The 25,994-nt window shown below is 45.5% G+C and overlaps 2 protein-coding genes across 7 annotated transcripts in view; both read left to right on the top strand.

Moving 5' to 3' along the window:
* copz2 (COPI coat complex subunit zeta 2) overlaps nt 1–25,994 on the top strand; it is a 420,907-nt gene that overhangs the window by 83,023 nt on the left and 311,890 nt on the right. The window contains exon 1 of one of the 2 annotated variants that reach the window (XM_084037686.1): nt 1,111–1,114. The exons of the other annotated variant lie outside the window; for it this stretch is intronic. The gene's annotated coding sequence lies outside the window, so the exon portion shown is untranslated. Of the gene's footprint in view, nt 1–1,110; nt 1,115–25,994 lie in introns of those variants that run through there. 2 annotated transcript variants of the gene reach the window in all.
* hoxb3a (homeobox B3a) overlaps nt 1–25,994 on the top strand; it is an 82,531-nt gene that overhangs the window by 43,889 nt on the left and 12,648 nt on the right. Inside the window, exons 1-2 of one of the 5 annotated variants that reach the window (XM_084037670.1) lie at nt 7,261–7,447; nt 23,114–23,180. The gene's annotated coding sequence lies outside the window, so the exon portion shown is untranslated. Of the gene's footprint in view, nt 1–7,260; nt 7,448–12,949; nt 13,410–21,341; nt 21,748–22,417; nt 23,181–25,994 lie in introns of those variants that run through there. The other 4 variants (XM_084037668.1, XM_084037669.1, XM_084037666.1 and 1 more) reach the window with 4 other exon arrangements.

The raw sequence follows: 25,994 nt of genomic DNA, 5'->3' as shown, positions 1-25,994 counted from the left end.
TGTGGTGTGCTTTTGTTTCACTCCCGAGTTTGTGCAACTGTTGTGCCGCGGCGGTGACACCTCTGCGTCTGTTTGCCACGACACGAGGCCCGGCCGCCTCTCGGGCATCTGTTGTCGCGCGTAATGTCTCCTTTTTGTGCGTCTTTTTGCCTCGCGTGAGTCTATTTCACGTGACGCAGTTGGACAACAGAAGTGACGCAGTCTCATATAATTCAGAAAGCGCTATGGGACAGAATGGCGCACGTGAAATCATTCCTGCTTATTATGCACGTTGTCTTGGCTGTGTTTCTGGGGTTGTAAAGTGTTGCTACGGCCTGTAGCTTTTAATGAGATACTGTTGCGTGCGCGTGTGTGCGTGTTGGCCAGGTGCAACCAGGGCTCTGTAGTCTAGGGTGGGGATATGAATAATACGGCGCTCAACTGGAAAGAGGGATGCGGTGGGAGGAGGTGGGGTGAAAAAGAAAAATTAAAAGAACAGAGCTGGTTAATGGATACTCTCTCCGTTGCGCTCCAAAACAATTTACTTGGAAAACAAACGATCTGCGAGGCTTTTTTTTCCAGATGAACGGCGAACGATCGCAGGTTTCGCGCTCAGGCCTCCGCTGTCTGCTGAACCGGAGGAAGCGCACTCACTCCTGTTTGACCCCCTCCAGAAATCAATCCGCCCGAGATTAAAAATACAAAACCAGGGGCAGCGGAGGGGGGCTCCGGCCTCTCGCGGGGGGATTGCGGGGCCGTGGCGTGATGCGATGCATGGACAAGTAAAAGAAACTAATGAGAGAAATACAAGGTATCGAAGAAAAGGCAGAGAGGTGGAGGAGGAGGAGAAATCGATGGTCACGCGGGGGCAGCGGGATGGGCAAGCTGCGGCCGCGGAGGGTTCAGCCAGAGGACACGGTTTCTGACCGATGAGGTCCACTGGCTCTGAAGCCAGGGGCTGACCCGTGCTTACCCCCTCCCCCGCACACAGCACCCATATCCCCATCACTCCAGGTCCCCCTTGACCTCGCAAGGCCCTCCGCTCCCTCGGACATTCCCAGACCTCCGGAACCCCCCGGGCCACTTAGACATAACAGGCCGAGTTCAGGCCACTGTAACCCGGGGGCACGGCGGCCGTATCTCCACTCCCACACCCAGACAGACGGACAAAGTGAGCTCACCACCTGGTCCGGGGTCAGCGGCAGGACACGTTTAAACAGTCAGTTTAAACGGGCTTGTGTTGATGAGTGGATGAGACAAACACTGGGAGCTGTTTGGAAGAGACTCCCACCAATGAACACAGCAACCTTATTATGTGATTTTGTAAATGCTGCATCAAAGCTGTCTCAACTTGGGCTCACTGAAGAGGGAATCTTATCAAACATGTTTCCAATCCAAAGGCATCTCTAATAGAAGAGATGGTCTCGGGTCAGCCAGCCTGCAGGGAACAGTCTGATGCAGGACAGTATTTGGACAGACTGGGACCGTAGTGTAAACAGAGCCTTACCCTCCTGAGTGCCTTGCTGAAAAGCTGCTGAGCAGCCTTCTTTTTCCTTTTTTCCTTTTAACTTCCAGCTACGAGGAGAATTCAACGAAATGTTCGGAGCTATCCCGGATACGATAATTAGAGCAACATAGAATAGAATGCTGCTATTTTGACTGTGAAACTGATTGCGAGCAAATCGGCGAGCTCGCCGCCGCCATTATTTACCAGGCTGCTGATGAATACTCCCTCTCTGGTAATGTGACCTGCAGCTGTGTGTTGGTAGAGGACTGATCCATCGAAAAGGGGAAATGGTGGATGTTGGTCAGTTTGCTTCCACCAATGTGTCCCCATACCTCCTACATCCTCTACTTCCCATAATGCAACAGCACGTTACCAGATGGCCACATGTTTATCTCTGTACAGATGTGGCTCAGTGTTGCCGTTCCTGCTTTCTCTATCTGACTGTCTTTTTAAATTGCTGTGTGTCAGAGTTGCCCAATTCTGCATCTTGAGAATCTTTGAGCGTAAATACAGTCAGTCAGTGTTTTAGCTCTGCGTCACAGCTGGATGTTATTTCCCCCTCTTTGGATTCCATTTATGACATCACAGACGTCCACTTACAGCAAATTAGATATAAATAATATAAAAAGCCCTCCTTGTGTGTGCTTGGTAGCAGGTTGCATTAGAAGACCATGTGGCAGATGTATTCTGTGCATCGGTGAGACTTTACACCCGTTTAGCAGACAGTCGTATTAATGCTGATTTACACACGTGTGTCGTGGATTGGTTTGTGAAGCATAAAAGCTTGAATGGAGTGAATCTCATCTCTGCCCTGAGCTCATGCAGGTTCATTAAAAAAGCACTCTTGTTGAATTAAAAGTCCCGCTGCTCTGCTGCAGCATACACACCCGCTGAGCTCTTTGTGGATATTACTTGTGAAATGTTTTGATTTCAAATCTGTTTTTCCGCCTCCGCACGTGGATACCTGTTGTGTTTTTTGTTGGCTCTGCTGGCGTCCTCGCTGGGTCCTGATGCTTCTCTGAGGCTGAAAAGGAGATTCTGTGATCTCAGTGAGGCTCGGCTGCTGAACGAGTGAGATGGGAAGCTGTGAAAGGACGAGGAAGGGTGGCGGGCGCTTACTGTCTGCTGTCAGGGTCTGAAGGGGGCTCGGATCAGCTGGTGGAGCCGATGTTTCAACAGCAGCTTTACACAGGAAGCTGCTGGCTTTCTGGCTTCACACACACACACACACACACACACACACACACACACACACACACACACACACACACACACTGTTTGTTTGACATGCATGTTCAAGTCACGGCAGTCACCAAATGTCTCCAGTGTGAGTTCACATATCTTCAATGGTCATCATATAGGCTGGCACACTCTCTCCCCCCCCCTCTCTCTGTCTCTCTCTCTCACACACACACACACACACACACACACACACACACACACACACACACACACACACACACACACACACACACACACTAACTTCTCTCTCTCTCTCTGACCTGGGGAGTCTCGCTGTGGTTTACTAATTGCTAGACAAATCGCCATCTCTCTCTCTCTCTCTCTCTCTCTCTCTCTCTCTCTCTCTCTCTCTCTCTCTCTCTCTCTCTCTCTCTCTCTCTCTCTCGGTGAATTTATTATTCTGGAGAGCGCGAGGAGAAGGGAGGTCACGATGCAGGCGCGCGGGCTGCAGGAGGAGGTCGTCATGAGAGATATATGGCTGCCAGGCTCCTACTACCGCACCGGCTGTGTGTGCGAGCCATTTAAAAGTAGACATGTATTAAGTATTAAAAAGAAGAGAGCCAAATAATGGCTGCCAAGTTGCATCCGAACACACTTTATTTGTAGGCCGGGGCTTCTGTGTGTTGTTATTTCTAACGTGACTCGATATGATCGCACGTGCGTCCCCGAGCAAGCGAGGCCTCGTGCAGGCTTTGTTATCTCCTACGTTTATTATAATAGGAAGGAAGAAGCGTCTTTGGACTTTTCTCGAACAAGACGCCATGAGACGTGCAGTTGGGTCACAACCCGGCCAGCCCGCAGGATTTGAAAGCACCACGCTGATTAAATACATACATTATTATCGATTAGGGAGACACTCTTTTATTTCGCCTCCTTTGTTGCAAAGCGTTTGGCAGCTCTGGGATGTGTGACGTTGAGCGCGCGGAGACAAGTGTGATGACTCTACCACGGCGCGCGTTACGGCGGCCGCTCATATCCGTTAGATGCGAGTGATAAATAGGCTTCTGCGGGCCCGTGTGACTAATGGCGGGGGCATTAGGCGTATTGATACTCGAGTATTAAACAACCCCCCTTACCTTTTCACTTATCAATATCCTAACGACAAAGGCGCGCTGTTCTATTAGCCCATGTATTAGAGCGTCACCTGAGAGCTCGCGGACGTGATGATTGTGTGATATTTCACAATGTTTTTAAAAAATGATTAAAACCCCCGAGATTCACCAGATAGTGTGCAATATCGCCACTTATCAGTTCTGCCCATCTGATCATATATTCATCACGCCGTGCAGATATATGGACGCGTTAAAGCGTCCGTGTCAATTAACTATTGGTATTAAACTACAACAGCCGAAAGCCTGCAGTCGGACTGTAAGTTATAGGCTCTCTACCTTTATGACGTAAACAACGGGGAGAGTTCGAATGCGGTTCAAAAGGCACTGCCTATTAAAATGCTCCGAATTCACCATTAAAAGTGTCTATTATGGATCCTTTATCAAGTTAAACAAATATTTAAAAATCGGGGTGAGCTCATATGCATTAGAAATAATGACTCAAACGTTATCGTTCATATTTTTATGGATACAAATAGAGCCTTATAATAAAACAAGGCGGAGGGGTTCCGACCACACGCCTCGTGACATCGGCCGAAAAAAAAAAACTCAGGGGGAAGACCTCGCGTCTCGCGCAGGAGAATATATTTCAAAAAAGCTGGTTGTGCGCGTGCAGCCATTTCGAGACAGATTTACGAGCCGCAGTAAAAGGCGATGTCGGGGCTTGGTAAATCAATCTCTCTCTTACTGTCTCCGTCTTCCTGGCTCTCCCCCGGACCAGGCTAAATAATAATAACAATAATAGTAATACTTCTAATAATAATTATTATTATTATCACCGTCTGATCCAATATAACCACTTAATCACGTCTCGGACACTTTAATTTGGACCATTCTACATCTCGACAAAGAGACATTTTCAGTTTCTCTCGTTTTCATTCAGAGCCGAGTTAATCATTAACGAGCGGGAAGAATCTACCTGTCTTAATCCATCACGGGGCGAGAGACCTCCAAGACCTCGCAGAACTCCAAGAAACCACTTCAGTTCACTTCAGTCCAACACCAACGCAATGGTGATATAACGGCGTTCATAAAAACCTGCAGCATACTGGATTTACGACGATTTGAATTGCACAACGCAAACATATGAATTATAAGACATTATTTTAAGAATGTGAAAACGTTTTTGAATTTTTTAATACAATTTGAGTTCATTCCTTTGTTTGACTCAACATGAATGATTGTTGTGGTTACGGCACTATAGAGTTGAAAGGCTCTCCTTCTGGTTGACTCTCCCCCTCCCTCCCCCCTTCTCCTCACCCATCATAATTCGGATGTTTATGCTGGCGAAAATGTTTTTTTTTGTGTGCATGTGTAACAGCTTCGGCGCAGGGCCCGTGCCAAGTTTTCCCAGCGCCGACTCGCATTGCTGTTGTCAGGCCGGCCCAGGTCTCCTCCGCCGCTACTTATCTCTGCTGTTGTTTCACACTGTGATTGCTGTAATTTATGGCCGTCATTACAGACGCCATCATCGCCTCCGCAAATGTTTGATTTCAATCTCTGTGTGGGTAAAAATCTCAGGGAGCTCGCGACGCAAGTTTAAAGGACTCTCTGGTTCTCTCTGTGCTGGTGCATCAAAAAAAAAAAAAAAAAAAAAGCAGCAATAAATAAATTACCATCCCAATGTTGCACCGATAACAGCCTCGGAACTGTTTCCTTCTCTAATTATTTTCTCGTGTCGGTTGTATTTTTAGAAACCGAGCTGCTCGGCTGATTACGTTTTGATATGACGCATCGTGTGTTTGTCACTTCTTCTTATCAAAATTGTTTAGAAAAACGCAAAAACCCAAACCCGTGTTTTCCAGCGCGCGAGCTTTACCTGCAGGACGGAGACGCAGCGTTCACGTGGCCCTTTGTTTTGACCTTGAAGTGTTTCTTGTTATAGCTGGAGGTCAGCCCCGTTAGCCTTCGGGCCTCGACTATATATATATATATATATATATATATATATATATATATATATAATATATATATATAAGTCTCGAGCTCCATTGTTCTGCTGGAGGCTCGCGCTCTTGAACCGGGAGACGGGGCGCCATAAAGGGGATTCCAGCGGTCTATTGTTGCTGCCCTGCGCGGCCTCGCGACGGGGGCTTTGTCTCTTTTCCGTCTGTCTGTCTCTCCTTCTTTCAGTGTCCTGTCTCCGTGTCCCCTGTCTCTCTCTCTCCTACCTGTCCCGTCCAAAGAAATGTCTCCCCGTTCTCCCGCCGCACAGAAACTTTTTTTAAATAAGTGAAATAGATTAGACGTCTAGCATGAATTCGGGTTGAAAGGTGACGGTTTAGTAGACGTCTAGTCGGAGCCAATTCAATTCAGTTTTTATAATCATAAATAAAATATGGCCTAATCCCTGCCATAAGAGTTTTCTATGTGAGAGCTATAACACAGATGAGATATAAAATACTGCGATCAAAGAATGTTTGGACAATTTAATCCAAATAAAAAAATAAAATAAATGTTATTGTTGTGTGATAAAAGCTGAGGTGGAGGGAAACCCTGTCCTCGTCTGTTCCACGTATTTTCTCCCATTTCCAGCCGCCTAAAGCTCATATTTCGATGCGCAACGTGAATTTGCAGCACTTCGGCGTCGAAGCCTTTGTGTGTTTTTTAAATAATACTTAGCTGAGCTCCTCTGCCACGAAATGTTGCTGTGACGCGCAATAGATTCATTGAAATATATATGTATTCTCACGCTTTGCTTCGTCATCATAGACTATTTGTTTCCCCAACAAATAGCTGCAAACAGACACATTGAAATACAAGACAGGACAATATAAGGAACCCCCCCCTTCTTGTTCTGTCGACTAACGGCGACCCGAGGTGGAGATGACAGTGAGGAATAACGAAGAAAGAGTCCGAGGCGTGCAGTCATTTTTTAAAAAACGAACATAGTCGGTGACAATCATCTTTTATCGGTCTCTGTGTGCGTCGCGGCGGCCTGGCCCTACTTTACCTCACACCTTACAGCGCACACCGCCGTGCACGTTCATGAAAATGTGAGAACTATTCTTCAATGTTCATAATATGAAGTCGGAGTCCTGCATGCTCTGGTCCGGATGGGTCCCACGAACTTATACCCCCCTCCTCTCTACCCCCCCCCCCCCACCAACACGTCACGTGATTCATTAAATAATTAATGCAGAGGTTGCAGAATAGATATGCATTCGTCGGGAATATAACGGTGCCGCTCCAGTGTGTGTGCGCGCGCGCGTGTGTCTGACGTCGAAAATTCAACTGTCCTTTCAAAAAAAAAAATACAAGCCCCCCCTATAGCAGCGGAGAGAGGGGGAGAGAGAGAGAGAGAGAGAGAGAGAGAGAGAGAGAGAGAGAGAGAGAGAGAGAGAGAGAGAGAGAGAGAGAGAAGAGGAGACACCGAGAAACGCCAACAGAGAGAGAGAGGAAGAGAAAAGAGAGAAGGAGGCTGCAATAAAACAAAATTTGGACGGGTGTGCGTCTTGCGGGTCGTTGTGGACGCCGTGAGTATTGCGGAAGGAAGGGGACTGCATGGGGGGAAAGCACACTTCTTCTTCTTCTCCTCCTCCTTCCTCATCTTCTTCTACGCCGCCGCGCGCCGCCTTCGCCCGCATCCCTCCCAGTGAATCACGTCCCGGTAAATATGCCCCCTTCAAAAGAAATAGCCATCTTTCGCCGTTTTTCCCCCCTCTTCTCTGCCCTCATCGTGCATGTTGCTGTCGTGTTGTTTACACATCGCCCTCCCACCCATCATCATCATCAGCCATTGTTTATAGGTTGGAGCGGTGCAGCAAAGGCAGCCTGCAAACCGGGGAGAGAGAGAGGGGAGAGAGAGAGCAATGCAATGTTAGCCGATGGCTGTTTATATTTTAAGAAGCACTTGGATATTCTTCTCCATCTTTCTCCCATCACCTCCCGTCTGCCTCCACATCTCTCTCTATCTGCCTGACTCTGTCCATCCCTCTCTCTCTCCCTCTCTCCCCTTTTTTCTCTCTCCCAGCTACTTCCCGTGATTTATAGTGAGGCTGGGTGTCAGCGTGCGGCCGGGGCTGCCATTGTGTGTTTGTGAGGGAGTGCTGTTGTTTACGGTGCTGCCCGCGATAAATCATGCTTTCCTACCGCTGAGGGAAGACGCTGGTGTGGGGGAAATGACGGTCGATGGACCGATGATACACCGGAACGAGGAAGGAGACGGAGGAGAAGGAGGAGAGATCTCCGCCGCCACGGGCTCCTTCATTCTGATCCGGCTCCTCTCCTCCTCCTCCTCCTCACCCCTCATACCATCACACACACCTTTTTTAACACTTGATTATGACTCCAGGTGTTTTCCTTTTTTTCTCTCGCTCAGTATGACGGCTGCTGGCTGCAGCTCCGGGTCGTAAATTACTGCGGCGACCAATTAACGGGAGATTTGTTTAAATTTGGCACACCGGGCACGCCTCGGTCGCCGTGAAATCTCATTATAAAAAAGGGGGGACCTGCCGGCCAGGGAAATCTCATCTATCTAGCCAAGAAGTGTGACTGGATCCAAGTCCAGCCAGGGGGAGTGGAGCTCGAGTTCATGGCTTCTTAAGCACATTTAGGCCTATTTCTAGTCGGGAAAAACAATAACCACACATCACACTACCTGCTTATTATTATACAGGGGGTCCACATGACTCTGGGTTCATAGTTTTTTTTACTTCCACAACTTCTCCATACATTTTTCTCTTCTTCCAGTGTTTTCTTTGGGCTGCTGGAATGGAGCTGTACGCCATTATTCATGTCAGCACTCAGTGTCTCTGCCTTTGCTCAAATCCTTCACCATGAATCAGGCCTTCTTCTTCTTCTTCTTCTTCTTCTTCTTCTTCTTCTTCTTCTTCTTCTTCTTCTTCTTCTTCTTCTTCTTCTTCTTCTTCTTCTTCTTCTGCAGGACTGGGTGATTTTCTCTCACTTTCACATACATTTTCATATCAGACTCTGTTGCATTCCGTCATTTAAACTGCATATAAAACACATAGACATGGTGAATTGCTTGTTTTCTCTTTTGGCCCTTCCCATTGCCAGTAGTAAACGTAGTGGGGGAGAGGAGGGTGAGGAGGGGTGAGGAGGAGGAGGGGTGTTACGCAGTAACGTAATTCCATCTCGCTGTAGTAGATGACGCGTGTGTGGTGTTGTTTTGGTGTGAAGCCGGGAGGAAACATATGCAAAGTGCAATAAGTACAGTGGAGGGTCTACCGCAAAAAATGATGCATCATATGTTTTATTGCATACACACATTTTAACGGCATTGCAATCATCATGTGTTTTGATGCGGCTGCACATGACGGATGGATGGATGGATGGATGGATGTGCGCCCTGAATATCTCTCCTCAATTACATCTGAGAGGCTGAACTCTCCCTCCCTCCGTGTCTCTGTCGCTACCAGTGTCAACCTTAGTGTAACCAAATTAGCGTCCCATCCCATAATAACAGCAGCAGCGCGTTTTTTCTTCCTCTCTCCAAAATGCGTATTCCTGCTGTCAAAAACAATATCCCGCCTCATTTCTGTGGACGCACAGAGGAGATTTTCATATATATTTAAATCGCTTTCGGCCTCGCGTCTGATCCGGGGGGGGGCATCTCCAAAGCGGACAAACGCGCACGAGGAGACGGAAGCAGCGTTAAAAATGAACCAAAGCCCCTGACGTTGCGTTGAAACAGCCCGCGTAAGTTACACGAGTGAAGGGGAGGCAGCAGCAAGCGGCCCGTTTATCTTATCTCATCCCGGGCATGTGTCCACCGCGAAGTGTGTGTTGTGTCTGGGAGAGATAGTTCCACATCAAACCCCGAGCTGAAATAGTTCAAATATTTGAAAGGGCGTTGAGAAATGATATCACTCCCTGTCTAACATCCATTATAGCTGCTGCTATCCATAGCAGGGGGGGGGGGGGGGGGGGGGGCAATTCATGTGAGGCCTCGCTGCATCTCTCGCCAAATACGATTCTGCTGCTATGATTCATAATCCAGATGTAGGGAGGCAAAGGTATGTTTGTTGCTGCTAAATAGCGCGGATGTGTTACTGCGCAAATATGCAGGTTTATTGTGACATTTGCGATGGATGTAACGCTGCTGCGGGACAATGGAGCAGCTCGTTGAGGAGAAGAGAAAAGGCACATGAGCTCGTTTAGGTGCGCGTGAAGTAGCAAACAACGGCGCATTCCTCTTTTATGTATCTATGTCCCGCTACGTATGGGCATTTTAAAAACACGCCAAGTCTCTATCTCCTATGTATTTCGATCTCGTGGCGCTCCATTGTTCGTAAATTCGGCCGAAACGCAACAAATGCAACAAATAAACGGACGCACACAGCAGTAGCCTAATACACGTATCTGCATCCACCGTGATTTTGGGCTTGATTTTTTATTTATTTATTGCATGTGGTCAAAGACAAGGTCGGCGCAGAACCCACGCGTCTCACCGACACGCACGAAAGGCTTCTCACAAGGAGCATCTCCCCACTCACTGCTGGGAGCTGGCAGCCATATTGTCTTCTTCTCTGTTCTTTTCCCACGCAAAAATAAATAAATAAATAACAAAATAAAGTGCTAAAATGCGCCGAGCGACGGTTCCGCAAAGTGTGGGGAATATATTCAACTAAATGAATAACAATAAATAAATCAACGCTACTGTTTGAACATGTCATTTAATGGGAAAACAGTATTGAAAACGGAGAATAAAATTACCTTTTTTGACAAACATTTTTTTCCAAATACAAGACAAAAATGTGGGAAAACAGCATATTTAAATATAAATATTTAAATATTCAAGCAAACGTCTTGACCTCCACTCGGCGGAGATAGATTATATTATAATATAAATATTTGTAGAAAAACCAATAGAGTGTGTTATTTGACTGCGCAATATTTAAGTTGTTCTGTCCACGCGAGTATTCGGTCCGAGCAGAAAAGCGCTGTAAAAACACAAAAAAAGGCCTTTAAAGATCCACCGAACAGCATTGGGAATATATTCCATATCCATAAGACTGCAGAAGCGGCTCGCTTTGGAAATGTGAACGGGAGCAGAGATTCTTTGAAAACAGTCGAGCATAAATCAGTGGAGCGCTCGCGCTCATAAATCTGCAGCCGCCGGACGTTAACGAGCGAAAGATTTAAGTGTGGGGAAAATAATGTTAACACAACACGTTAACATGGCTTTAAATCAGCCCTAACAAGGGGGGCTGCCAACCTAACGCCGGGGTGTATTAGAATAAATAATAAAATAATAAAAACATGTGTATTCATATTATAATAAATACTATTGTTTAGAGCCTACGTTGTCTTATCTCTTGCAACCCGCAGATATCCAGTCTCGCGCTCCACGCGCCAGGTACTTCCGGGGCTCCTTCCTTGCGCGGAGATGATTACCCGTTCGGAAATAAATCAATAAGAAAGCCTCGCGCTAATTTATAATCGGCTGCGCGAGGGCAGTGATTCAAAGCGCGTGAAAAATGAGCGACTGAAACCGTATCCAGAGCCCGCGAGCTTGTTTGCCTCTCTCTCCTCCCCAGCCTTCAACAGGGCGCCGGAGAGCAGCGTGCACGAGAGCGATAAGGGAGACTGCTGAGCCGGAAATGTTTCCACCGAGCACGAGCCCCCCTTTCTCCAGCCTCTCTTTCTTTTAATCATAGTGGCTAGAAACTTAAAAAAATAAAGGCGTTGCCTTCGTGTAATTGAACTTCTATCTCGCCTTCTTCCTCCTCTTCCTCGCTCTCTCTCTCGCGCGCGCACGCGAGTGTGTGTGGCCTCATGTCTATACGCGTGGGCAGATAACACGAGTACCCACAGAGAGGGAGGGAAAGAGGGTAAAGCCAAGTGCATCTGTTTAAAAATTAATTTAAATTGCACCTGTAAATAATAAAATATTTATAAACAGACGCTCAAAAACCCCGTCACATGTCCAAAATGTCCAAAAGGCCCCGAGATGCATCATTCCAGCCAAAGCCGGATATTATATTATATCCAAAATAGAAAGTCTTTATTTTTCCTAATTTGCTAAAATGCCAAATATTAGCCTGACCCGTATATTACGTTTCTGGGCATCACGTGGAAAAGGCTCCAATCACGTTAAACGATTTTGGTGATTTTCGCTCATGAATCGGTTTCGTTTGGATTATTGAACGTTTTTTTAACCGTGTTTATTTGTGCATCTCTCACAGGCCCGCCGTATCAGCGGGGGGAACGCTCGGTTTCAGATCGGACCTGTAGGTTATAGCTGACTGAGTGCGTAAACATGCCAAACACGGCGGAAACGGTTTCCCCCCGCGTGGACGCGCGGGTCAAATCACAGCGGAATGTCTGCTCTTCCTCTCCCGCTTCTCTCTCTCTTCCTCTCCCCTCTGATCGCTCCCAGTTTGACGCCATGTAATAACCAACATCTGGCCTTCAGCAGCAGCCGGGACGGACAGGCAGGTCACGCTGCACCGCGCTAACCCCCCTCCACCACACTCCCCTATTGGACAGGAACAAGAACCAGAACCCTCAAACCCTCCCTCCCCCCCTCTCTCCTCGGGTCCCTAGATTCTTGAGGCCTGTCGAGCTGCCAGTCCGTAACCCGGTTCACCCCTGCACCAGCTAAAAACCGAGACGGACGGGGTCCGAGCAAGGAAGCGACCCATCTGTGATCGTCTTCAGCGAATCGGTGCAATTAAAAAAATGCGCGTTCTGGCTATTTGAGAGACGGATCTAGAATAGTCTTGTCCGCGAGGGTTACAGGTCAGCATGGAGTGCTGACTGCGACCAGATAGCCGCGCAACGACAGCAACGTGAAACCAAAAAGGCTGCAGGGAGGAAGAAGAGGGGGCGACGCGAGACTCCGCGCCTCTCTTTTTCTGTGGCGGATAAAGAAGTAGGGAGAGAGGTAGAGACGGTGGAGGGGAGCCCGGGGAATACGGCGTCACGTTCAATCCACAAACCGGTAGCGCAAAAAACGCCTCGCTCAGCACACCGCGCGCACAGCGGAGCTCGCGCCGGACCCCGCAACATTCGCTCTCGCGCCGGTAAGGTAAGGCTTCACGCTCTAGCCCTGACCGTGGTGCTGGCCAGGCACGCACCGGCCTATACCGGGGGATTTTTGCAGCACTGTGGGGGTGGGCGGGGGGTGGTGAGCGCGCGCATGCGGTGTGTTTTTTTTAAGGGTAAACAAGCACCGCGAGCTTCCAGACCGAGCAGTCCCCGATAGCTCGGGTGCTGTAGGTGGGCTTTGATGGTTGGAGATTAATGGCGGAGTCGAGTCCGGATTTATGGCTTTCCCCGAACCGGGCCTGCAAAACGCGTTGCGTCGCCTTCCCGCTGCGCTCTAACGGACACGCCGTCCCAACGGCGAGCAACAGCGCGGTTTGACCGGCTTTTTAAATGCCGTGTTAGTGCCATGTTTGGACTCCAATAGGATACAAAAACAGCCAAACTCTCGGACTGCTCGTAATTACGCACTGTCGGTCAGTGAATGCGTCCGACTTGTTTTTTTCCAAACAAGGGTTCTTCTTTACTCCATCCGGTGTCCAAAAACAGACTGCATCCAGGGAAAAAACAAACAAGACGCCACACCGGGAGGAGCTCCAGGAGGAGAGACACCGGAGCAGGTAGGTCTGCCGGGATGCCGCTCGCTCACTGTCCCGGTGTGTGTTCCCGAGGCGTCCGCGTCCCACGCGCTCCGCCGCTCGACATGTCATTAATTATCTGTTGTGTGACCGTGGTCTCTCTCTCTCTCTCTCTCTCTCTCTCTCTCTCTCTCTCTCTCTCTCTCTCTCTCTCTCTCTCTCTCTCGCGGTGTGTGCTCTACAGCTACAGCCAAACGCTTCTTTGTGTGTGTGTGTGTGTGTGTTTGTGTGTGTGTGTGTGTGTGTGTGTGTGTGTGTGTGTGTGTGTGTGTGTGTGTGTGTGTGGACAGATGCCTCAGAACAGGTATCCCCCCCCCTCTCTCTTCTCCCTCTCTCGTCATTGAAAAGAAGTTTACTTGCAGCATGGCGTTCACACAGAGCGTTTGCGTGCGTGTGCGCGTGCCACCCTGGAATGAGTCGTAGTGAATGGGGACCTGACGGCTAGGTGTAAAGAAAGAAGATGCATGTTAGCCACTCCGTGATTTATGATAGTGTGAAAAGATTGCTCACTCAAGTAGCCGTCCTCCTCCTCTCTCTCTCTCTCTCTCTCTCTCTCTCTCTCTCTCTCTCTCTCCCTCTCTCTCTCTCTCTCTCTCTCTCTCTCTCTCTCTCTCTCTCTCTCTCTCTCTCTGTCCACTGATCGTCATGCCCCCTCCCCCCAAACACAAAGTAAAACTATATACAAGATCCTATGAAGACAGTTTTCTTTTGACCCAATATATGCAAAAGCAAGGAAGGGTGGTTATACAGACATATTTAATCCAAGTGCAGCTATCTCAGATTATATAATTACAAATTGAAGTGTATTCCATATTATTGGATTCTTATTCTGCTTATATTTCATAGAGAGTGTGTGTGTGTAACCAGCATAACCAATAATGCAATCTACAGTTACTGATGTATGCATGGGCTGAATGGAGGTATTTAGGATCACAATAATGAAAACAAGGTATGTGTTTCAACAAGACTAGGTGAAACCTCGTATCTCGCTGGAATATGTTGGGCAATGTGCTTAATCGCAGATCAACTTTTCAAACTCATTGATTATTTTGTTAAACACAGCACGAAATATAATCCACCTCAAACCTGCAGCCTGTCAGTCAATCACCAGGGCAACACTGTTGTTGAATGATGGATGAAGCACGTGATTTCCTTGCTGTTTTGTTATAGTATTAATAAATCTCAAACAGTGTTGTGGTGAATTATGTTGGTGAGGAGTTTCAGGCACAGCCGGTGTCTGAGTGTTGGCTAATGCTAGTAAAAATGCTAAGCTAACCGAGACATTTATTACAGTAAACAGCCCAACAACGTATCTAACTAGCCAATTAATCACATATACATGTTGATGAAGTTGGCGATGCTCCACTTAGAGTTTTGCTGTCTATTAGAGGTGACGCTAGATTGTTTAGACGGTGCTGTGCTAACGCTAGCCAACACTAGCTGCTGTGCTAACGCTAGCTACGGCTGCTGTGGGGGATTTAGCTTTCAGGCTCTGATAAACAATGAACTCTTTAGCTTTTAGATCCACCGTATTCTGTGACTGGGAGACTGCCGGCCTTCTTGATTTCTTTGTTGAGATTTTCCGGATTTGAAAATGACTTGTTTCATTTGATCAGTCTTGACTTCATCAGCTTATAGAAAACAACAACAATTGCAGCTATGATGACCTTCAAGTTGTCATTTGAAGGATGCAAAACCTCATGTGTCGCCCCTGAATAACATGATTATGCGGCCGGATGTTGATTATAAGGATTCGAGAACAACTGAGGGCTCTTTCACAGATAACAAGTGGGTTTGTTGCCATGCTGTGGTTGGAAACACACTAACGAGCAACCTTCCACTTATAATCATTCACAGAAACACATTTAAAAAAAAACTCTCCTTGTAAGTGGCCTGACATGAAATCTTTGTTTTTGTGTGACAAATATGTGGCAAATGTTTCTAAATTCATTGTAAATTTGACGTAAACATTTTTTTATATTGCTTTAAATAGCTAATTCCTAACTCAGTTGAGTAGATCTAAATGTAAGTGCTCACAGTGACACAGGGTTAGAAAGAACAAATGTGTTTTATTCAATAGTTTTTTCTTGTGAAATTCTGGATCAGTTCAAAAACATTTAAATGATATAATCTGAGCAGGAAAAACACATTATTTCTCTGAACTGTTTGCCACTCATGTCTACGCTATAATCGAAGGCCATAACAGTGATTAGGAGTCACAAGAAGCGTTTTAGGGGCCCATCGCTTCGTCTTATAAGCGATAGCTTCCCTGGAAGCTCGCTTGACCTCGGTGGTTTTTGCTCACTTCCGGGCGCGGAGACTTCAAAGTCATGAAAAACCCACAGCGACTCCAACACAGCTGGGAATGAATTGATTTATTCATACATCACTGACAAACTATGGGCAAAACAGTGATCAGAGTAAAATAGTGGGGGGCAAGCACGCCTAACGCTGTTGCACTGTATAAAGTGTGACAGGTCTGGCCGAGATCCATATAGCCGCTTTCTGCTGCTGTAACTGGCTTTAACGGCAGGCCGGCCCGCTGCCGGGCCAAGTGGCCTGATTATATTACAATCACTGGCTTCTTCCTCCTGCTCCGTGTGTCATAAGAGGAGCATGTTGTTTGGAAGCGGATACAGGCCGGTTGCGCTGGTGCAGGTTGCTCAAGCCTCAGCGGAATGAGGCCTCAAACAAGCTGGGGAAATCCATTTTTAAACCAATGCCAAGCCACAAATTGCGACAGATAGCACCGAGAGCTGGAGTCCTGGGTGGAGGAACACACTGGTGTTGAACCAACATGTCCTGAAATTCAACAACCACCATTTTTCAGATGCGATACAGGCACCTGGGCTGAGTGCCGATCCGATACCACCGCTCTTGTGGCACATCCTGAAACAGTCGCAAACTTTTATCTATGGGTTTAATGCTGAGCATCACCAATATTTTTCTGTTTTTTTTCTAGTCAACAAAACCCCCAAAAAATAACCTCATGGTTGGGCTTAAAATATCTGCGTATAGGTAGGTTCAGGCAATTAGACGAATGTTTCCTTAAGGCAACAAAATCACTCAGTTAGGAGGAGAAATCTGACGGTTGTGCTTCAAATACCTTTTAGGTTCAGGCAATAAAACCAATATTAGATTGGCGCAATAAACAAAATGTACTTTGAGGAAAAACGTCACGATCTGGGTTAAAATAACTACATACAGGCAATAAAACCAACATTATGTTTAGACAAAAAAAAAGCACAGTTAGGTTTAGGAAAAAATAACTTTAAGTTTAGGCAATAAAATCACTTAGTTAGGTTTCTGAAAAACAGCACACCCGTGGTGTTGAACGCAGGTCTCATGGTTGAAAGTCCTGTGTTGTTGTTGTAAGACATCAAAACACTGCTCTCCTAACTTTGTAAAAATAAAATGTAATAATGGCACCTCTACTGTCTGTGACACAAATCCATGAAAAATATGCTCAGTTATTGGACAAGGTGGCCTTGAGGGGACAAACCATCCTACTTTAATACTGTATACACAGTGTTTAGACAGCATAAGCTACTATTCTCAATACAGTCTGAGTCCAACATCGATGCAGCTCTTTGGAACAGACTTCCTGTAAAATCAGCCAGCGGCTCATAGAAACACTCAGAGCTTTTTAACTGTCAGAACTGAAACGTACCGACGCCGTCTGAGCTTCAAATGCAACATTCAAAGACATTTAAGCATTGGAGCTCAACCAGAAATTAAACCGGCCCTCGTACAAACCTTTTCTTTCATGATGTCTATCTACCGCCCTGGGCACACACACACACACACACACACACACACACACACACACACACACACACACACACACACACACACACACACACACACACACACACGAGTGGTCACATCCATCCCTGTTCTTCCTAAGTCTGACAGACTTGGTGAGCTTGGCACTTTTCATGGCCCAGGAGCAGAAAGGGCAATTTGACCCCCACACTCCAACTCTACCTCCCTCTCAACCCCCAAACACTCTCAGCCTCTCTCTCTCTCTCTCTCTCTCTCTCTCTCTCTCTCTCTCTCTCTCTCTCTCTCTCTCTCTCTCCTGGCTCAGGGCTTTCTTTGAGTTTGAGGTTAAAGATTAGCATCTCTGATAAAGATTAACTCTCTGTCAAAGGAAGACGCTGATGGCATGAGTTCCTGGTTCAGGACTGGTTTGGGACACCGGGAGGATGGTGGGCTCATTAAATGTCGGCTCAGTATAATAGAAGTCAAGATGCAGTAAGTTTGGGGAAAGTGGATTTATGTAATGGCATCTTGGTTGCGTGTCCAAATAAGATTCATAAATTACATTTTGAGGTTTTTATTTGAATGAGGTTATAAATAAATAACAAAGATTGTACACATCACTGATTTTAATTTCAAATCAGAAGAAGCCAGCTGACATTTAAAAAAAAATGGAGAAACAAAGTACGGCTCTTTTTGTTGGTAAATGCGTGCGTGATCCCTGTAAAAGTCTTGAATTGGGAGCATAATAATTCATCCTCCGCAGCAGCAGCCTTTGGCCTCAACAGGATTCAAACAGTTCTTTTGTGGACTAAGGCGTAATGCCTCAGCTATGTGACGGCAGCCAGGAGCAACCCCAGTTAATAAGTAGGAGATGTGTTCACATTTCACAGGCTGAATGAAAAGAAGCGTGTTTCCACCAGAACAAGAGGATGCGTATCATGCTTCCTCTGACAGGCTTCAGTTGGTGTTCGACAAACACGGCTCGCTGCAGTTTGTCAAGTAGACACATCAAATCTCCTCATTTGTGTTGCACACTTGTTATGTGTCACTCAGCATGACTTTCAAAATAATTTAAGTGCAAATTGGAAGTATCAATCTTTTTTGCAACATGCTAGGTTTAGGCAAGAAAACTACGTAGTTAGGTTTAGGCAAGAAAACACTGACTTAGGTTTAAGCAATACATCTAGGTAGTTGGGTTTAGACAAGAAAAATACTTAGTTGGGTTTAAGCAAGAAAATCACTAAGTTAGGTTTAGACAAGAAGACTACGTAGTTAGGTTTAGACAAGAAGACTACGTAGTTAGGTTTAGACAAGAAGACTACATAGTTAGGTTTAGACAAGAAGACTACGTAGTTAGGTTTAGACAAGAAGACTACATAGTTAGGTTTAGACAAGAAGACTACATAGTTAGGTTTAGACAAGAAGACTACATAGTTAGGTTTAGACAAGAAGACTACATAGTTAGGTTTAGACAAGAAGACTACGTAGTTAGGTTTAGACAAGAAGACTACGTAGTTAGGTTTAGACAAGAAGACTACGTAGTTAGGTTTAGACAAGAAGACTACATAGTTAGGTTTAGACAAGAAGACTACGTAGTTAGGTTTAGACAAGAAGACTACATAGTTAGGTTTAGACAAGAAGACTACGTAGTTAGGTTTAGGCAAGACAACACTGACTTAGGTTTAAGCAATAAAAACACCAAGTTAGGTTTAGGCAGAAAAACGACGTAGTTAGGTTTAGGCGAGAGAAACAATACCGTTGTATACGTGTCCACCATGACAAAAACAATCCCTTTTAACTTTCTACAGACATTTGTCACTGATGTGAAGCTAATAGAGACATCTTCAGAAACATGGTGGGACACGCCCATGCAGCTTATGAGATTTAGCCTGGTTGTGAAATGAATAGTCTGTACTCCTCATGTTCCTCGTAAGTGCATGTTGGTTCATCCCACGCTCCTCTACAATGAAGTGCCAGTGAAGGATGAAAAGACACGATTGTGTCATGATGGATACATTTCAACACAAACGTGTCGGTGCATAGATGTTTGATTTGGGTTTGATCACCCTATCAGCTTCGGCTTGATTGGATGTGATCTGTAGGAAGGAGCATGTATGGTTGTCTCTGTCTGCTACTTGAAAACCAGCGTTGAAACCCGGGTGTCGCTCGCCCGGAGCAGCAGGGCAGGAGATGAAATGCATTCGCAGCACAGGTTTGTCGTCGCTCGGCCATTTTCCGGCGGTGCTGGTGATGATGCCGCATGACCGTTCAACCTCATTGCACTTCAGGGAAACCTTCAAATGGACTTGATGAAAAACGGATGGATGATCTGTGGGGGGAAGCCAAATGGGTGGTGGAAACGGGTGCTCTGCTGGCCCAAAAAAGGTCAACATTTCTAGATGTTAAGCGAGGGTGAAGGGGCTCTTTGAACACATATTGGCTTGTTGTTTCCCAGCGAGTTGACTTTCAGCGTTAAAAAACATGGAAATGTTGTCAAACGTCCCATGTCAGGGCTACGCATGTGTTTACGATATGTACATGTTTCCACATGTGAACCGACGCGTGCAGAATTGACAGTTTTCTTTCCGTGGCTTCGTTCTGCCGTTGGAGACTGAAACGGGGCGTCCAGCTGCAGGGAGGAGCCTCCTCCAAACCCCAGTGCACGCCTAACCAGAGAGATGGTTTGAGAAGAATGGAGGTGGCCAGAAGCCCACTGACATTTCACTAAATGATGTCAGATACTGAAATTGGATGCACATGGGTCCAACAAGTAGGTTGTTTGAGGCCAGGGCATTATGAAGTTGTTATTATTTTCAGATTCTGAAGCTATTGCAAAGCGGTTGGTTTAAGCTTAGCCTGATAATGTTTCTTTATTAAAGACTGAACACATTTACCTTCCACAAACAGGCCTGTTGGGTTATTATGTTATCGTCTTATTCTACCATCTATTGAGATAATGTCAATCATTTTTATGTTATTGACTTATTGTGCGATTTATTATCTTGATCATTTTAAAATTATTTTCATTTTCATGTCATCACCTTATCATATAAATAGTGTCTTTTTTTTACATTATCGCCCTATAGTTCCATATATTGATCATTGTGCTGACGATGATGGTTTGTTTCCAAAAGAGTTGCCAGAATAAACAGCATGGGTTTCACATTATGAGACTTTTAAACACATTTTGGTTAAAAAAAGTCCATGTTATTTATTTTATTTTTTTAAATTTGGATATTTTAAAGTGTTTTAACATTCCAATGTCTCTAATCTTCAAAGACTTTAAAGGTGCATTAGTATGCTATTATATCATATCAGTGGCAGACAACGATCTTATTGCTGTTATTTCTGGGACATTATCCAACAACGTTGTTTGCATTGGAACAAGCATGCTCTCCTGACTTCACAGCCTCTAATCAAAACATAGACAGAAACAACCTTGATGATGAACACGTCAATATTGATATTCCGTGTTGGAGTAGAGATGTATTTAAATATTTTGTCTGTCACATCCAAAGAATCCTAACGGTTTGGATTAAAGGTCACAGGTCTGAGAATTAAAGCATGAAACAGAACATAAAAATGGGATTCTGGAGCTCTCTGCCAAGTGGGTTGATCATTAAAGAACTGAGCTATTGCTCCTCGGGGGTCAAAGGTCACTTTTGCAGAGCTGTGCTCTAATATATCACCGTTTGAGTGCTTCGGTGGGAGGAGGGGGGGATTCTTTTTCTTCACCACGTCTGTGAAGTAGCAGCACGGATACCAATATACTGGAAGGTCTGTTGCAGTTGTCCTTTTTGTTTCTGTTGTTTCAGGTGATCTCAGGTCAAAGAAGTATAAAACTTTTAGATAAAGTGTGTGTGAGTGTGTGTGAGTGAGTGTATGTGTGTGTTTGTGGGGCCAGCCGGTGACAGCACCACCAAACCAGGCAGAGATAAGAGCTTGTTCGGGTCATGTGAGACTTTAAAATGAGGCTAAAAGCAGCAAGCAGCAACACAAATCTGCCCGTCCATCAGCGTACGTGTTTATATGTTTCCTTATATCATCAAGAAGACGTACAACACGTTAAATAAATCGCACAAATGCTAGTTCCAGTATCACAAACTTTCTTTATTAGAGTTTATTCCATCCATTCATGTCAGTTAACTTGCATCCTGGTCCAGTATGGACCCTCAGACCTTTCGATATGTCGACCCCTTCATTTCATTTCAAACTTATTTTTTTTAAACACTCATATGCATTTTATTTAAGTGATAAGTGATTTTCATGTGAAAGTCAACCTCTCTGCCTGAGCCTCAAAATGTGGCTCATCAGCTGTTCTGTGGGCTCTGGAGGGCCTCCTCCCTTTGTCTCGGCCTATAGGCTAGCTGGCTAAGCTAGTCGGCCCCTGCATCACTTTCTGGGCAACTTTAGACTCGTCCATTCCTGCTCTCGTGCAGCTCCAAGTAGGCTACACCCGACTGACCCCTGCCTGAGGCGGGGAGGGACAGACAGGCAGGACAACCCCGGGCCCGGTGGTGTGATGGGGACGGACGGCGGCCGGAGCTGTGCGTGAGTGCGTGGAAACAATAAGTAAAGTTTCTAGTGCTGGTGGAGGTGGTGATGGTGGTGCAGGCTGGTACGGGGAGGTCGAGGGGGGATCCTTGCTTTTTGATTTATGTGTTTGGGGAAGCTGTCAGGAAGCTGGACCAGCAGAGGCAGAGCAGGGATTTTTTAGTCCAGCACTTTATAATAAAATACACCAGCCGCTGTGCAACAGCACGGAGCGCGCTTTTCAACGCGGACGCTGCTTTTATTCACCTTTCAGCGACGTTTTTTGACCCGCGCGGATGGATACGGCTCGGGGTTCGGCGCGGCCCCGGACGCGTCCTCCAGGCTCCGGGCGCAGTAGTAGTAGTTTGTCCGGGATGTGTGGTTTTCTCTCCGGGTGATGCTGGAGTTATTTATGGGCCGCGTGTATGCAGAGCCGCTGGGAAACAGCTGTTCGCCTTATGGGGCCGCTTCTCATTTTTCACATTTACCCCCCCCCCCCCCCCCTCCCCCTCGTCGGCCCGTTTGGTGTTTTCAGATTTTATATATATATTTATTTAAGAAGTCATCTCGATTGAGATTGTTTTGGATTCGTTCAATGTAACAAAATAGTTGATGTGTGTCAACTTTTAGGTTTTTGAATCTGCGCTTTTAATTGTATTTATCGTCGTAATATCAATTAAAATGAGGCGGAATCGGGATTTAGACGCATCCCATTCATGATGTTCGATTGTGATGATTTTTTATGTTAAATATTGACTGCATTTTTGTCATAGCTTCTCGTGCCTGGCGCATTAATGCAACAATGTGTTAACGTTCTCGCAGACGGTTAGGCTACAGCAATTAGTTATAATTAATTATTTGAATTATTTTATTTTATCTTCTTTTTTTTTATTACACCATCGAACTAGTGATTTTACTGGTATTTTCACTCCACGTGTACAATATTATTACAAATAATTCATGGATTATTTTTTTCGTCTCCATGCTACTCATTTTTCACTCCTTAAAAAAGTCTTTAATTATCCTTAATACACATGGCAAGATCAGATATGTCCCTCTTTTTTAATTTTTGAAACAGCAGGGTGAATACAAACGGATGTGTAATATGATAAGCAGAATCAATAACACGTCAAATCACTCCCACCCAGCCTTCATCCTCTCCGCTGCTGTTGCTTGTATTCCGTGATTTCAGCGGGACATAATTCAGGTCAGCGGGGCCTGTCAGCGGCTTGATCCCGGCGCGGCCGCTCGATCGGACTACAAGAAGTCTGTGCTCTGTATCGGATTTTAGCAAGACCTTTTGATTGCATATCTCTATCTCTTTCTTTCCTATCTCCTTTCCCTTCCCCGTTCTCACTCCCACTTCTTTTCTTTTTTTGATCCTGCAGTTCTTAGGAGCTTTCTGGAAGCCGCTTCCTTCCACCAAAACATCAACAAATAAGAGGACATATTTCGGTGAGTCCTGCTGTTTTACCTTATTTCGCTCGTGTGTGTGCATGTGTGTGTGTGTGTGTGTGTGTGTGTGTGTGTGTGAGGCTATATGTAATGTCAGAAAGAGGTTGTTAATTTCGTTTAAAATCCGTTTCTTTTATTTTTTAAATTCAGACTATTTATTCCGCTAAACACTGTTTGATTTATTGCTATTTCAAATATATATGGATTCTTTTTTTTAAATGGAAAATGTATTTTATAAGTGATTGTTGTCTGCACAAAGGCTAATGTAGGCTAATCCCTATCACATGCTCCATGTTTGCTCCATATATATATAGGCTATATATGGGAATGAGTGGAGATGTTGGTGATTTTAGATGATTTCCTGGATTTGTTTGTTTAAATAACTGACAGAATTAGACAGCAGCAGCTGAATCAGTGTTGTGAACTGTGTGTGTGTGTGTGTGTGTGTGTGTGTGTGTGTGTGTGTGGTGCTGGTGTAATATCGTGTAATGACACGTGCTAATGTAATATAAAGCAGAGGTGTGATGACCGCGGGTTACAGCCGCAGGAGGAGAGACACGCCGAGGTCACTTCATCATTTGATAAGACAGTTATTAAAACAGCGCGTTGTAACGGCAATAATAACCTCAAATGCTAACACTAATAATAGTAATGAAACCGGCACAGGCGGCGCCATAAAATAGGTCACAGTCATGCAGCTTTTTCCTTCTTCTTTTTCCTTCCATTGACATCAAGACATCCTTCAGTCGTGTTGAGTATTTTCTGCGCTGCAGTATTGGCGCTGTTTGAACACAAACAGCGTGTAAAATGGGATTTAAAGTTCCGTAGTCGGCGGACATTCCTTTGTGTCATCCTCCGTGGCCCACATGTCTCAAGTCCTGAGGGGGAGGAAGGGAAAAAATGGAAAAAGGATTTCCATGGCTGTGCAGGCTGAGAGTTTCAGTTGTGAAACCCAATATCCGTGACTCGATCCGAAACACGGAGCCGGCGATGCGCGTCCGCCATCCAAGGAAAATAGAGCAGAGCTGCCTCCTCTTTTCTTTTTTTACAAGCACCAGCGTGCTTTTACAAGTCAATACATAGAATCCGCTCTGCTTAGGGCTTCTCTTCCCACACTGTTGCTCAGTAAGGGGGGGGGGCAAAAAAAATAGCTGATTAGTGGTTTTGGTTAATGATCCCTCAGTCCGGACAAAAGATGGTTTGGAAAGGGGAAAAAAGTTGCAGACGGCCACATTTCAGCCTCCCACCCTCCACCTACACGGAGCTCATCCTCTCATTCCAGCAGCCCACAGCTGAATGCTATCTGTTTTAAAGTTGGGCTGTTTACACACACACGCGCGCGCGCACGCACGCTGCCGGTGCGAGAAAACTCATAAATCTTACGTAGCCATAAACGACAGCGGTAGCGTCCTGAATAATAAAAATAGAGGGAAGTGGGAGCTCTAGAGACACACCGACAGTGTGTGTGTGTGTGTGTGTGTGTGTGTGTGTGTGTGTGTGTGTGCATGTTTTCATTTCCACGTTGCTCTCACCTTTCTGCGTCTCTCTCCTTCTGGCTTTTCTTGCCACATCACTCCTCCCTGCAAATCGTCTTCCTCCACGATGCGTTTCTCCTGCTCAAGGAAGGGGATTTAAAGTTTCCCTTTTTTGTTGACTTGTTGTTGCAGTTTGCAGTCTCCTCCCTTTTGGTTATTTACCATTATGCGTGCATATGTAGCAGCAGGGGGAGACAGGGTGTTGAAATCTCAACAATACAAATACGTCAAGTTTCTGCAGGAAGACATGGGATGAGCTGCATGGGGCTCTGCACAGACAGTAATATTCATAATAACCAATCACGTTTCCCTGCGGAGAAGGGGAAGCATGCAGAGAGCAACTCAGCAAAGACGGTCGCATTGATTCACCACGTTGCTACAAAACAATAGAGAACATATAATCTGCATTTCTCCACTCACTTAACTCGTAGATCGGATTATGTTGTGGCACTTTAAACAGCGACATTCTAACTGTGTGCACATCCAAGTGTCAGCCATTAAGAACACATGTAAGATAAGAGATGATATGTGAGTGCATTATGAAGAGCTGAGTGTGGCTATCAATTGTTGGCTTTACCTTATTTAGTTTGGCACAAAAAACCCAAAACATTTTCCTCATAATGTTCTCAGATAGTGTCATTTATTCATTAAAACTTATATTTATTTGATATATTATACATTATTTTATCATATACCTTTAAGTTTAACTCAAAAACTAAGCAAAACATAAATAAACAAAGACCTCTAACTCCTGATTGGAAATTTAAATATGGCAAAAAATAGCCCTAATAATAATTCTCGAAGGCTATTATTACCCTGTTCACCCAGGCCCACCCGAAACAATATCATAGCCAACAAATTACATACCCAAGTCTCCCATGAGATGTATTTGGAGCTTAAAGCCTACTAATTGGAAATCAAAGAGAATGGTAAAGTGGACACAGGAATCCAAAAAAGGAGTCTCTGTGGTTTGTAAACATGTTATGTATATATGTAAATGTATATATGAAGGTACTATATCGGCCAAAGTCTCCCCATTGTCAATAGACAGGTGTTGGCTGTAAACATAACTCCAACTTGTATTCTGAATGAATAGTGCAAGGTAAAAAGTAGCCTCTACTCTGTTTGTAGTACTAACACAACAGCCTGCTGCGCTGCACTCCCAGCCAGAGGAATTAGCATAATTTGTGAGTGACGCTGAGATGTTTGATGGGGGGAATCAACGAGTCAAACCCCGTTATTTCCTCGGTTACACCCCCGCGAGCGCGCGCTGGTACCC

The sequence above is a fragment of the Eutrigla gurnardus genome (genome assembly GCF_963514095.1).
Source record: "Eutrigla gurnardus genome assembly, chromosome: 20".
NCBI lineage: Eukaryota > Metazoa > Chordata > Actinopteri > Perciformes > Triglidae > Eutrigla > Eutrigla gurnardus.
Note: the sequence above shows the minus strand (reverse complement) of the source record. Positions and strands in the feature narration are given on the sequence as shown.